The sequence below is a fragment of the Eucyclogobius newberryi genome, unplaced genomic scaffold (assembly GCF_026437365.1).
Source record: "Eucyclogobius newberryi isolate DKJ021-1_F unplaced genomic scaffold, fEucNew1.0.hap1 SCAF_13, whole genome shotgun sequence".
Lineage (NCBI taxonomy): Eukaryota > Metazoa > Chordata > Actinopteri > Gobiiformes > Gobiidae > Eucyclogobius > Eucyclogobius newberryi.
In genome coordinates, this window is record NW_027315757.1 from 33,588,305 (window position 1) to 33,601,055 (window position 12,751).

The following is a 12,751-nucleotide window of genomic DNA, read 5'->3' on the forward strand; positions in this document are numbered from 1 at the left end:
ACTTCTGCAGAACAAAACAACAAACAGAGCCTCCTGATTAGCTGCACACATGGATGTGAACAAGTGATGGACAGGGGCTTTGCCTGAATCTGACTCTTATCCAGAGGCTCAGAAGTCTGCCATCATGAAGCAGTGAAGACATCAATCAAATGCAATCACACAATGTGCACAAAGCAACTATTGTAGTCACATTTCTTCCCCCGTGTGACACCCAAAGAGTTATGGCATAAGTGATGTGTAGTTATTATAAATACTGTAGTAATTTAATCCGACCTTCTCATTGAGTTTTGTGCAACATTTTGGTCAAACATTAGGCCTCACTTCATGGAGGTGCTTCATTCATTTAAAAGTCAACAGAAGCTCAAGATAACATGCATTTTTCTACCATTTCATTCCAAAACCAGCTCGTGAATGAGTTTGTGGCCCTGAAATATGTAGTTTTAAGCATTGGATTAAAGTGACATTGAACATGCCATTACAGCAAATATTAAGATAATTTTAGAACAAGATAAAAAGGGGAAAAATGTATAAACACCAAATAATCTAATGATAATGATCGATTAAACCAAATATATGAAGGCTGGGATAAGGATAAGGATGTATTGATCCAATACAATTGAATGACTACAGTTTATTATAGAAGGGATTTAATTCACAAGTTTGACCCGCTCCTGCTGCTGCTCGTCTTAAGTGCAGTTTGTACTAGTCTGACATCGAACGATTGCTCTCAAATGTTTGTAACCAGAGATCTATATTTACACCAGATGCATAATACTTAAAAATAATATCACTTGTTTATTTAATGGAAAAATGAAGAGGCAGAGTTTAGGAAAATTTCAATATTTTATGAATTAGTATTTAAATATGGAGCGAACTAGAATAAATGGCAATAAAGAGACATTTAAAAAAATAGTTCAATTGTGTTTGGGGGACTATTTATGACGCCCTGTAATTCAGCCAAACACTATGGGGAGGATAGAATATATTGCCCAGGTTGTTTGGTATTTTTATGTGTACATTCACGTTGGTAAATCAGCCTTATACTGGGGGTCTGCAGTCGTGCTCCAAAATACCACTAAAATATGGCAAAGAACACATCCGTCTTCTCTTCACAAACACTAGATCTTTCCAAAAACGAATCCTTCAGACTCGTCGTCCTTTGAAGGAGTGAACTCTTCCCGTCAGGGCCAAAGCACAAACTCATTGGTTCATCAGACTTCATTTACCCTTCGACTCTCACGCTTGAACAGCCAGACCAAAAACAATTCTTTTGAATGAATAAGTAAAATGACAGAACTAGAGTTATTTGGTTATTATTTCACTTACATTCTTTATCTTTAGAGAAGAGGACAGACTCTTCTTGTCAACAAAAACAGCACCATATTAAATACAATGATTACACAGTGTAAACTCAAGGGCTGCAGGCGTTTTACGAGAGCGGAAGAACTTAAGTCCTGTTTGTCTAAGAGTTGAGTCGTCTTCAGCAGCTCCAGGCCACAGCTGCTGCGAGGTCTCAAAGTGTGGAACATTTGAACCCTGATATTAAGTGAAATGCAAAACCATTCTGAAAAATAGTGTTGGGTCCCAGAAAATGTGACATGTTATATACATTTATCAACCTTGCGTTCTTCACCAGTAATAACTGACACATATTTTCAATTCAAATGTGATAAATGTCTAAATAAAGTCGGTCCTGCAAAGACAAGTTGAAACTAAAGCAAGAAGACGTGAGTCTGCAATAAAACTGACACCAGAGTCAAAATGATGTCAGCATTTGCAATTTTGCCAAACACAAAACAACTATTGTGGTTTGTGGTTAAGAGCAGTGATTCTCAACCTGGAGGTCGCGACCCCCGCACAATTTCAATGGCAGAACTATGTAGAGTTCTAGTTATTGGCCTATAAAATAATTCTAAATAGACTTATTCTATACAATTAAACATTTTAATATCAGGCAACTTTATCATTTTGTGGGTAGACGTTTTCTTTTTGTTTGGGGTCGTAAAAGCCAATTGTTAATAATATGGGGGTGGCAACTGGAAAAGCTTGAGAACCACTGACTTAGAGCTCAAAACCATGTGCTGAAACATTCACGTAGCCACACACACACGCACTTTGACCATTAGTACAAGACGTGTCAGATCCGAGCACGGCGTCTCCTTGGTCCAAGCTGAGGCGCACGCACGCACACACGCACGCACGCACGCGCGCACACACACACACACACACACACGTTTATGAGCTGACTTGGCACAATTTGTCCCTGTGTGGAATTATGGCTCCTCTCACAGATAAGAGCCCCATCCCCCTCATCCCCCCCCTCGCCCCCCCTCGCCTTCATTACTACAGCATGACTTTTGTGCACACCCAACACGTACTGATGCCATTGCTAGGCAACCAGCTGCTGTTGCTTAGCAATCCATTAATGAGGATAGATATTAGAAAGTAAGGTAACCACCCTCACCTGCCACAGGATTCTCCCGAGGGGTCGAGTGTCTCATGTAGGACAAATATGTAGGTCCCAAATGGGAAGACATTTTCACAACATCCGTGAAACAATTCAACTAATTCCTTCTAGTCATTTTCTGACAAGTTAAATAGCAATATAAAACTGTGGTCAACACAAAGGTATTTTACATACCGTAATCACCATTGATTTGATCGTGTGCATCAACATTGTTTTTGTAGTATTTTTACACTGTATTACATATGTGTGATTGAATAAGAGGGCTATTATACTTGTCTATATAATAGTCTATATAAGTTATTTTAAAGCCACTTCAACTCCCATAATTCTGTCCCTAACCTCAACACCAGGGAAACCAGTCTAATGTACAGATCCAGCCTGGTATTTTAAATCATTAAAAATAGCTATTTATGCATAAATATTTATCTTAAGTTTACTTGATGCCAAATCAAATACATAGCCATACATTATGGAGCAGGAGCTGATATTGACAATGGTATAAAGACTAAAATTAAAATGTAAAATGCCATATTGTGCCTGCCCAATATGAGGTGGACTTGGTGTGAATTTTGTGTGAAAGATGTGTTTACGACAAGAGTCCAGCAGTGAGCAGATGGCAGATTAAATGGTGCAGACAGTCACTTCCTTCTCATTTGCACATGCTAATGTCACATGCATATGCAAACATGGGCTGACTTTATCTGAAACTGTCTCTCCTTCATAAAGTGCAGGATCTGTTTCAATAGAACCGCTGCCTCGCCAAGTAAAAACATGAAACAACAAATATAATAACAGCGCTTAGCATTAGCAACAAAAAAGAAAAAGAAACAAACCAAACTAAATGATACTTGTGAGATATGCATTTGAAGCTTTGCAAAGACCAATGTTCTTGCAGACGTTAGGCCTTTAAAATGATAACTCACTCAGTGAATACGTAAAGGTGTTGAATGACTTGTACTGCAATAGGACACGCCCAACGTGAGTCTAGAAGTGTCATTTTAACCAATTTGAATATAAAATCACAGCATTTTTTTAAAAACGTGTTTTTATGTACCGGTATTATTCAAAAGTTAATAGTTTCAACACTTTTGCTCTTTAGACAATACTTTTCTATCTAAAAGTGTTATAATCCTCCCCTCGCCTCTGTCCGTCTAATTACATTAAAAACTCCTGTGCAGCAGAGCAGAAAATCACTGCAGCATACTTAAACTGTAGAGAATACTGTGCCCGTGTCTCACAGAAACTGGACTTCATGAACATTTTGGGAGCACTTTGAAGCCTCTGTCCCCCTCTACTGACCGGCAGCTATTACTCACAAACGCCTGTTCAACCAAAGCCATTTGCAAGTGGCTGAAGACGGCAAGCAAGTTTGAATCACCACGTTTGATCCTTTCTGCACAAAGGATTATAGAAGATGTTATTATCCAGTTTTAAGGCCGGACTGTTTGTCGCTTGTCACACATGAATGACTGTTTTATCAGACGGCCATGGACAGGACAAGGCGGTCTTTGTGTCACGGTGACACAGTGGCCTGGTTTAATAAAAGCCTTTTCTGACACGGTTAGCCATTTTAGCTGAAGACAGGGCTGTGCTTTCTGTTTTAAATGCTCAGTAGAGAAATAAATGATCAGTCAAGTCAGTATAGTCAGGTTTGTTACAGCCAAACATAATCTGATGATGATCGGATTGTGTTCATGTTTAAAAATGTGACGGTTTACCACAAGAACAAAAGAGAGACTTAGTACTTCCCTTTTTTGGGTCAATATAATTTGTGTCTATCACTTTTTTGCTTGCTAGGTGTAAAGGGAAAGGTCACAATGCCTTTGTGTATCCTTTGGGTTATTCAAATATACAGTTAACATATTTTCAAAATGACTCAAACTTTGCTGCGTCTGCCTTATTCTAACCACTGTTTGTTTTTGTCCTTCTCGTGAAAATTAAATATGTAATCTGGTCGCTGCATCGCATCAGCTGCCACAAGTTCAGCTTTGTGGAACTTCTGCGCTGGACATACCGTAAAAACGCTGGACGTGCTGGACGCCCTGGACGTGCTGGACGCCCTGGACCTGTGTCCACATCAACTTTGAATATAAACTCGATGCCTTAACGCCGTGAACTTGTATAAAACCAATCCTGGACAAAAGGGGAGCATCATAAAGCTCTCCTGTTTCCAACTCCCCGGAAATCGAACCTTAAAGGAAATACTAGACTTTTTTTTCATCCTTTTTGGTTCAAAGATAAATTGAAAAAATGAATCCTTGTCTGAGAGAGTGACCCCCAAAGAGCTTTTGTTGACATGTTGCTGTGCTTACGATGTGTGTCAGTGTGTTAATCCACCATGACAAGTGAGCAGAAATGAGAGGATTGAGTCTGTGTAATGTCCAACTGCACAAACTGCAGTGAACAGTGGTGTTTCAGTGACATGAACATGAACACGATGCCCTCAATGTAAATCAGACATTGGATTGAGCGCTTTGTGTCTGGGAATGAGACAGGTATAAAATAGTAGCTCCATTCCAGAGAGCTACTAGGGCGCCGTCTGCAAAGGCATTATGAGGGTTTCATTCTTGCAATTGGGTGTGAATAATTACAATTGGGTCAGGTTTCCTCGTGCACAGCTCGTTAGTGTTGGGCAATATGCCAACAAAAAAAAAATCACAATAGTCTTTTTTTGTTTTTTTAGATTTTTTGTCCCTCTGGCGTTATTGGACAGGACAGATGAGAGCGAAGGGGGGTTAAAGAGACGAGAGGACATGCAGCAAAGAGTCAGTGTCGGGATTCTAACTCACCAGGAGCCTGGCACGTGTGCTGTGCCTTAACCACTCGACCACCAGGCAGCACCACGATTATGAGTTTATCATGATTGATGTACAGTTGGACACTTTAAATCGCTTTGGAAAGGTAAATAAAGTAATCTGCTTCTAAACGTTCATGCTACACTGTGGATGGCTAAAGCCGCCTGTCAGTCATACAGAGCCTTGCAGAGACTGACCAATAGGAAGAGTGGGTGAGGAAAAGAACTGCATTAAACACAATATGACGTTTCTAATGATTTGCTTCCGAAAGTGTCTCTGCTGTTTTAAGTCGAGCTGTGGCACTAACAGTACAGCTTTTATTTGATCAAGTTTATTCAATAGTCAAGAGTAAAAAAACAGCTCCGGACTCTTCACATTGTTCAGATTATCAACACTTCTGGAAACGCACAACAGCGATCCACTCCTGGCGGCTGTTGACGAAAACAGGAAGTATGAAAATTTGCGGCAAACTAAATGTCTGAGTCAGGCGAGCAGTGCCGCCAGTAAATGTGAGTCAGCAGGACTGACGTGGGGAGACGCTCATTCATGTGTGTCAATCCATGGATGTACACACACACACGTACACACACACGTGTACACACACACACACACACACACACGTACACACACACACACACACACACACACACACGTACACCATCTGTTCTCGGTTACGCTCCATCTGACCCCACAAACTCTTTATCATATAATACACAACAACAGGACGAGCAGGCGTGATGCTGAGGCTTAGCACATCCACATGCTAATTCTAGACTTACACACATCACTGAACATGAGACAACTTGACACAGATTGCCTCTTGGATTAATTAGGACTCATTTGATGCACGAGTCTGTTGGTTTGTTGTTGTATTGAAAGGTTTTAGCTCCGTAGCTGTGGCCCAGTGCACACAACACAAATGGATGTCCTTACTATGAGAATGAATACTTAAAGGCGCAATGGACGATTTTTCGGCGATTTGCGAACTCAGGCGGAAGTGCTCATGCCACTCCCCCGTGCGGACCGATACAACACACACGTGAGTTTGTTTATTAGCGCGACTGATCGAATCGCATCTCTCGTCAGCTCGAACTGTCTTTCTCCGTCTTCATTTTGTCCCGTACACTGAGGGAACTATATTATGATAGATCAATGCGCTTAGACACACGGAAACGTGGGGACGAGCCTGACACGGCTGCAGGTGAGCGGTAGGTTTGTTTTATGATTGATGCATGGCAGGACTAATCGGCAGTCCACGCCACGAGGAAATGAGACTCAGATTTGGGCCAAAAAAATCGTCCATTCAACCTTTAAGAAGATTCGTTACGCTCTCACTTCAATGTTGATTATTGTTTGATCTATGAAAAGCTATGAAAGCAAGTAAAAATACTGTAAAACCACACTGAAGTAGAAGTATAAATACAAGGCCTTTATTTACATTATTAGGTCAACAGGTTTTGAGCCACGTAGGTCTTCATTTGGGCTTGTACTTTTTGTCTTTTGTCAATCTTGGATCGATGACATACACGAGCTGATTCACGGTGAATCATGTCATGTTTACTGTCTCGCCCTCTGATACTAGGATACAAGCTTAATCTATTGAAATGTTTGCAAACAGTTTGTTTCGCCTACCAAATGATATATATATATATATATATATATATATATATATATATATATATATATATATATATATATATATATATATATATGCAGTCCAGGGGTCAGGCTTCAACAGTTCAGGGGTCAGGCTTCAACAGTCCAGGGGTCAGGCTTCAACAGTCCAGGGGTCAGGCTTCAACAGTTCAGGGGTCAGGCTTCAACAGTCCAGGGGTCAGGCTTCAACAGTCCAGGGGTCAGGCTTCAACAGTCCAGGGGTCAGGCTTCAACAGTTCAGGGGTCAGGCTTCAACAGTCCAGGGGTCAGGCTTCAACAGTCCAGGGGTCATTTTGTACGCCGGTATCCTTTATTTTGGTAGCGAAGGCGAGCGGGGGGAACATGCGGGGGACAGGGGCGCCGCCATGTTTGTTGTGATGACGCTGCTGGGCGAGTTTCCCACACAGAATGCAATGCGCTTGTCAAATTTAAATGAAGCCACACCATGACGCAGAACGGCATGAGCGGTGGCCAGTCCAGTGGCGCTGACAGAAACTAATCAACATTTTAAAGACAATATAAGTTCCCTCCTGCAGGTCTGTTTAATACAGAAGCATATGGAGGACCGAAAATGAAATCGCATGTGTGTTGCGCATTGCGTTATTTATCCCTTGGGATGAAAGAAAGGTTTACCAGCGCTATAAAATTATTCCACATGGCGCTTTAGGAAAGGCCGGTCTGTGAGTCGGCGAAATATTTGAAAAATAAAAGAATGAGACATTTTTTGAACAAAATGCTGATATTTTTTTCCCCAGTCGGCTAGTTTTATACCGGGTCGGTCGGGTTACGGCAAACAGACATATTATTTTGCTCAGCCTAATACACAATATCGTGTGGAGAACTTCTGCCAAAAACATTACAGGACAATATCGATATGTTTAACAACAGCAAAGCTCATATCCTAACTCTTTATTGAAGTCTGCAGTGTGGATCCACCACGACAGCGACTGGAACAGGCTAAATATGGAGCCACCACAAAGCTCAGCTCAATTGTCCATTACTAAATACTATTTTTCTTGAAATGCACAAGCTGCATTCTTCACTTGTGCTGTGGTAAAAGCAACACTAAGTCACATCGTATGGTTGCGACATATCCAATGGTCTTTGGTGGTACATTTTAGCCTCTGTGTGAGCGTTGTAAAGTAACAAGAGATAAATCTTTTGTGATACACTGAACATGTTTAGACTTGTAAATTTATGTCCTTCATGTGTTTGTGATGCATGTTCTCCATCTCATCCGTCACGAGGCTTTAGAGGCTTTGGTTAGTGTGTGGAGGGAAACGCTTTTTAAACATCTTTCCTAATTTCCTTGTTTCAAAACGGAAACTATTGTATATAATTCAAGCAAATGAAAAACATGTAAATAAATTCAAATGAGCAGCTCCACATGCAGTGTGTTCGTTTGACAAGAGTGGAGCCTCAGCCGCAGTATTTGCAGTATTTAGGGGTTTGGAGCCAATGGCGTTAGAGCCGGTGCCAAATGTTATGTTCTAAATGCTGGGAACATTTATTAAAGCACAATAGCTACATTGTTTTAATCTTATTATTCATTATTTGCATGCTCGCCTCTTGACCCGCGTTTTCATGAGGGACTTGTTAAGTTGGTTAGAGATGGTATAACTTTGCATGAATGTTCTGCAGTGTGGCATTAAACTTATGTCCACTCACAATACATAGTGTAGAGCCTGATGTGAATATGTATTACCATTCAATATTATTAAAGGAACTGCAGTACTTGAAAGAATTCAAATTAAATGCAAATGTCCAGTTTTAAACCGTTAGCAAATAACTATATCTGATATTTGGAAAACGCACAATAAGGGCTGGATTTGTAATAGAAGCTTTCTTCCCTTTTTTAAACCAATCAGCACCAAAGAATGAATGATTCCAACACCAACACCAGCTTGAAAAAGTACTTTTACTGTATAATGTCATGTTTGGCAGATCAAATACTTCTCTCCTCTCCAGTCCCGGCAGAATTCATGTCACTATAATTGTATAAACTGTGAAAGCTTTACTAATGTGCAAGATGTCATTGCAGTGCATTGTTTCCAACGTGTATAACAACAAAACCGTAATACGATTTATATTGAAAAACCATATATTGTCCCAGCTCTCATGTCCATGGAAACGAGCAAGTGACCTGCCACCTGGCCATGTTACGGGTCAGATCTGTGATCTGTGGAGCTGACAAGTACATAATGCATCTTTAACATTAGTGTTAGGGTAGGCAGTTGATAATAAACTCCACCAGAGCAGTAGTGGAGCTCTACTTTCCCATAAGCTGCAGCTAGAGTCTTCTATCATTAGAGGATACCGGCAGGATATTTCCTGGTAAGTATTCAAATGTTCCAAAGCATGCTGGGATACACTAGCTTCCCTGGTTTTCCTAAGTTCCCTTTCCATTAATACTTGATGGGGATTTCCTGCACAAAAGGTTGTTGGAACAATAAAGAGGACATTGTCAGACAGAGGTATAGGCCTGTGTGTAGACCTGCAGAGGCTTTGCATTCAGCTCAACCTCAGACTGTTATCTCTCTTCCTCAGAGAATCCAATCCCAACTTCCTGTAATCGCTCATGCAGCCTGACATGGCCCACATTTAGGAAACTAGTGACACCAAAGAAACTTCCCATGGAGTAACAAACAAAGGCACAAATGATAAAGTCACATTTTACTCCAGTCACTGTGTAAACCTACTGTAAACTTAAGAGTTAAACTGTATGGATTTGGACCACAAGAACACTTTAGCTAAAGACTCAGATTCAACTCAACCACTGACATTATAGAGGGGTTTAGGCTGATATATTTCTATTTTATTCTTACAATGATACTGATATTTAACTTTTGTTTTGATAACCCTTTTTCTTATAATGGGCGGCTTTTGTGATGAAAAGACTTTAATCTTGAGGATTATTAATTCTAATTCTGACATTTGTTCATCGCACTTTGCATATTGTCACTGAGACTATTATTCTCCAAACATTTCAACAATCGCTTTGGTGGAACCATCGATCTAAATAGGGCTGGTCTAAAAAGAACCAATGTGACGGCCATAATACAGTGAAAATACCAGGATAGAGCTGCACTGACACGGTCCCTTAGCCGATAAATGCTACTTCCTTCACGTCAGCAGGCAATCAATCAAATTGTGCCTCCGAGCTCGTATCCCCTGCCACACCGGAGCAGGGCGACAGGAGCAGCGACAGGAGCAGCAACAAATACTACAGCTTAGGATTTAACGCTGCTAATTGAGAATTATTGACACACAACTACAATGACATGTACCCGCTGTAACCCCACATTATGAGTCAGTGTCATGTACCCGCTGTAACCCCCACATTATGAGTCAGTGTCATGTACCCGCTGTAACCACCACATTATGAGTCAGTGTCATGTACCCGCTGTAACCCCCACATTATGAGTCAGTGTCATGTACCCGCTGTAACCCCCACATTATGAGTCAGTGTCATGTACCCGCTGTAACCCCCAAATTATGAGTCAGTGTCATGTACCCGCTGTAACCCCACATTATGAGTCAGTGTCATGTACCCGCTGTAACCCCCACATTATGAGTCAGTGTCATGTACCCGCTGTAACCCCCACATTATGAGTCAGTGTCATGTACCCGCTGTAACACCCACATTATGAGTCAGTGTCATGTACCCGCTGTAACACCCACATTATGAGTCAGTGTCATGTACCCGCTGTAACCCCCAAATTATGAGTCAGTGTCATGTACCCGCTGTAACCCCACATTATGAGTCAGTGTCATGTACCCGCTGTAACCCCCACATTATGAGTCAGTGTCATGTACCCGCTGTAACCCCCACATTATGAGTCAGTGTCATGTACCCGCTGTAACACCCACATTATGAGTCAGTGTCATGTACCCGCTGTAACCCCCAAATTATGAGTCAGTGTCATGTACCCGCTGTAACCCCACATTATGAGTCAGTGTCATGTACCCGCTGTAACCACCACATTATGAGTCAGTGTCATGTACCCGCTGTAACCCCCACATTATGAGTCAGTGTCATGTACCCGCTGTAACCCCCACATTATGAGTCAGTGTCATGTACCCGCTGTAACCCCCACATTATGAGTCAGTGTCATGTACCCGCTGTAACCCCCACATTATGAGTCAGTGTCATGTACCCGCTGTAACACCCACATTATGAGTCAGTGTCATGTACCCGCTGTAACCACCACATTATGAGTCAGTGTCATGTACCCGCTGTAACCCCCACATTATGAGTCAGTGTCATGTACCCGCTGTAACACCCACATTATGAGTCAGTGTCATGTACCCGCTGTAACCCCCACATTATGAGTCAGTGTCATGTACCCGCTGTAACCCCCACATTATGAGTCAGTGTCATGTACCCGCTGTAACCACCACATTATGAGTCAGTGTCATGTACCCGCTGTAACCCCCACATTATGAGTCAGTGTCATGTACCCGCTGTAACACCCACATTATGAGTCAGTGTCATGTACCCGCTGTAACCCCCAAATTATGAGTCAGTGTCATGTACCCGCTGTAACCCCACATTATGAGTCAGTGTCATGTACCCGCTGTAACCCCCACATTATGAGTCAGTGTCATGTACCCGCTGTAACACCCACATTATGAGTCAGTGTCATGTACCCGCTGTAACACCCACATTATGAGTCAGTGTCATGTACCCGCTGTAACCCCCAAATTATGAGTCAGTGTCATGTACCCGCTGTAACCCCACATTATGAGTCAGTGTCATGTACCCGCTGTAACCCCCACATTATGAGTCAGTGTCATGTACCCGCTGTAACCCCCACATTATGAGTCAGTGTCATGTACCCGCTGTAACCCCCACATTATGAGTCAGTGTCATGTACCCGCTGTAACCCCCAAATTATGAGTCAGTGTCATGTACCCGCTGTAACCCCACATTATGAGTCAGTGTCATGTACCCGCTGTAACCACCACATTATGAGTCAGTGTCATGTACCCGCTGTAACCCCCACATTATGAGTCAGTGTCATGTACCCGCTGTAACACCCACATTATGAGTCAGTGTCATGTACCCGCTGTAACACCCACATTATGAGTCAGTGTCATGTACCCGCTGTAACACCCACATTATGAGTCAGTGTCATGTACCCGCTGTAACACCCACATTATGAGTCAGTGTCATGTACCCGCTGTAACCACCACATTATGAGTCAGTGTCATGTACCCGCTGTAACCCCCACATTATGAGTCAGTGTCATGTACCCGCTGTAACACCCACATTATGAGTCAGTGTCATGTACCCGCTGTAACCACCACATTATGAGTCAGTGTCATGTACCCGCTGTAACCCCCACATTATGAGTCAGTGTCATGTACCCGCTGTAACCCCACATTATGAGTCAGTGTCATGTACCCGCTGTAACCTCACATTGAGTCAGTGTCATGTACCCGCTGTAACCTCACATTGAGTCAGTGTCATGTACCCGCTGTAACCCCACATTATGAGTCAGTGTCATGTACCCGCTGTAACCCCCACATTATGAGTCAGTGTCATGTACCCGCTGTAACACCCACATTATGAGTCAGTGTCATGTACCCGCTGTAACACCCACATTATGAGTCAGTGTCATGTACCCGCTGTAACCCCCACATTATGAGTCAGTGTCATGTACCCGCTGTAACCCCCACATTATGAGTCAGTGTCATGTACCCGCTGTAACCCCCACATTATGAGTCAGTGTCATGTACCCGCTGTAACCCCCACATTATGAGTCAGTGTCATGTACCCGCTGTAACCCCCACATTATGAGTCAGTGTCATGTACCCGCTGTAACCCCCA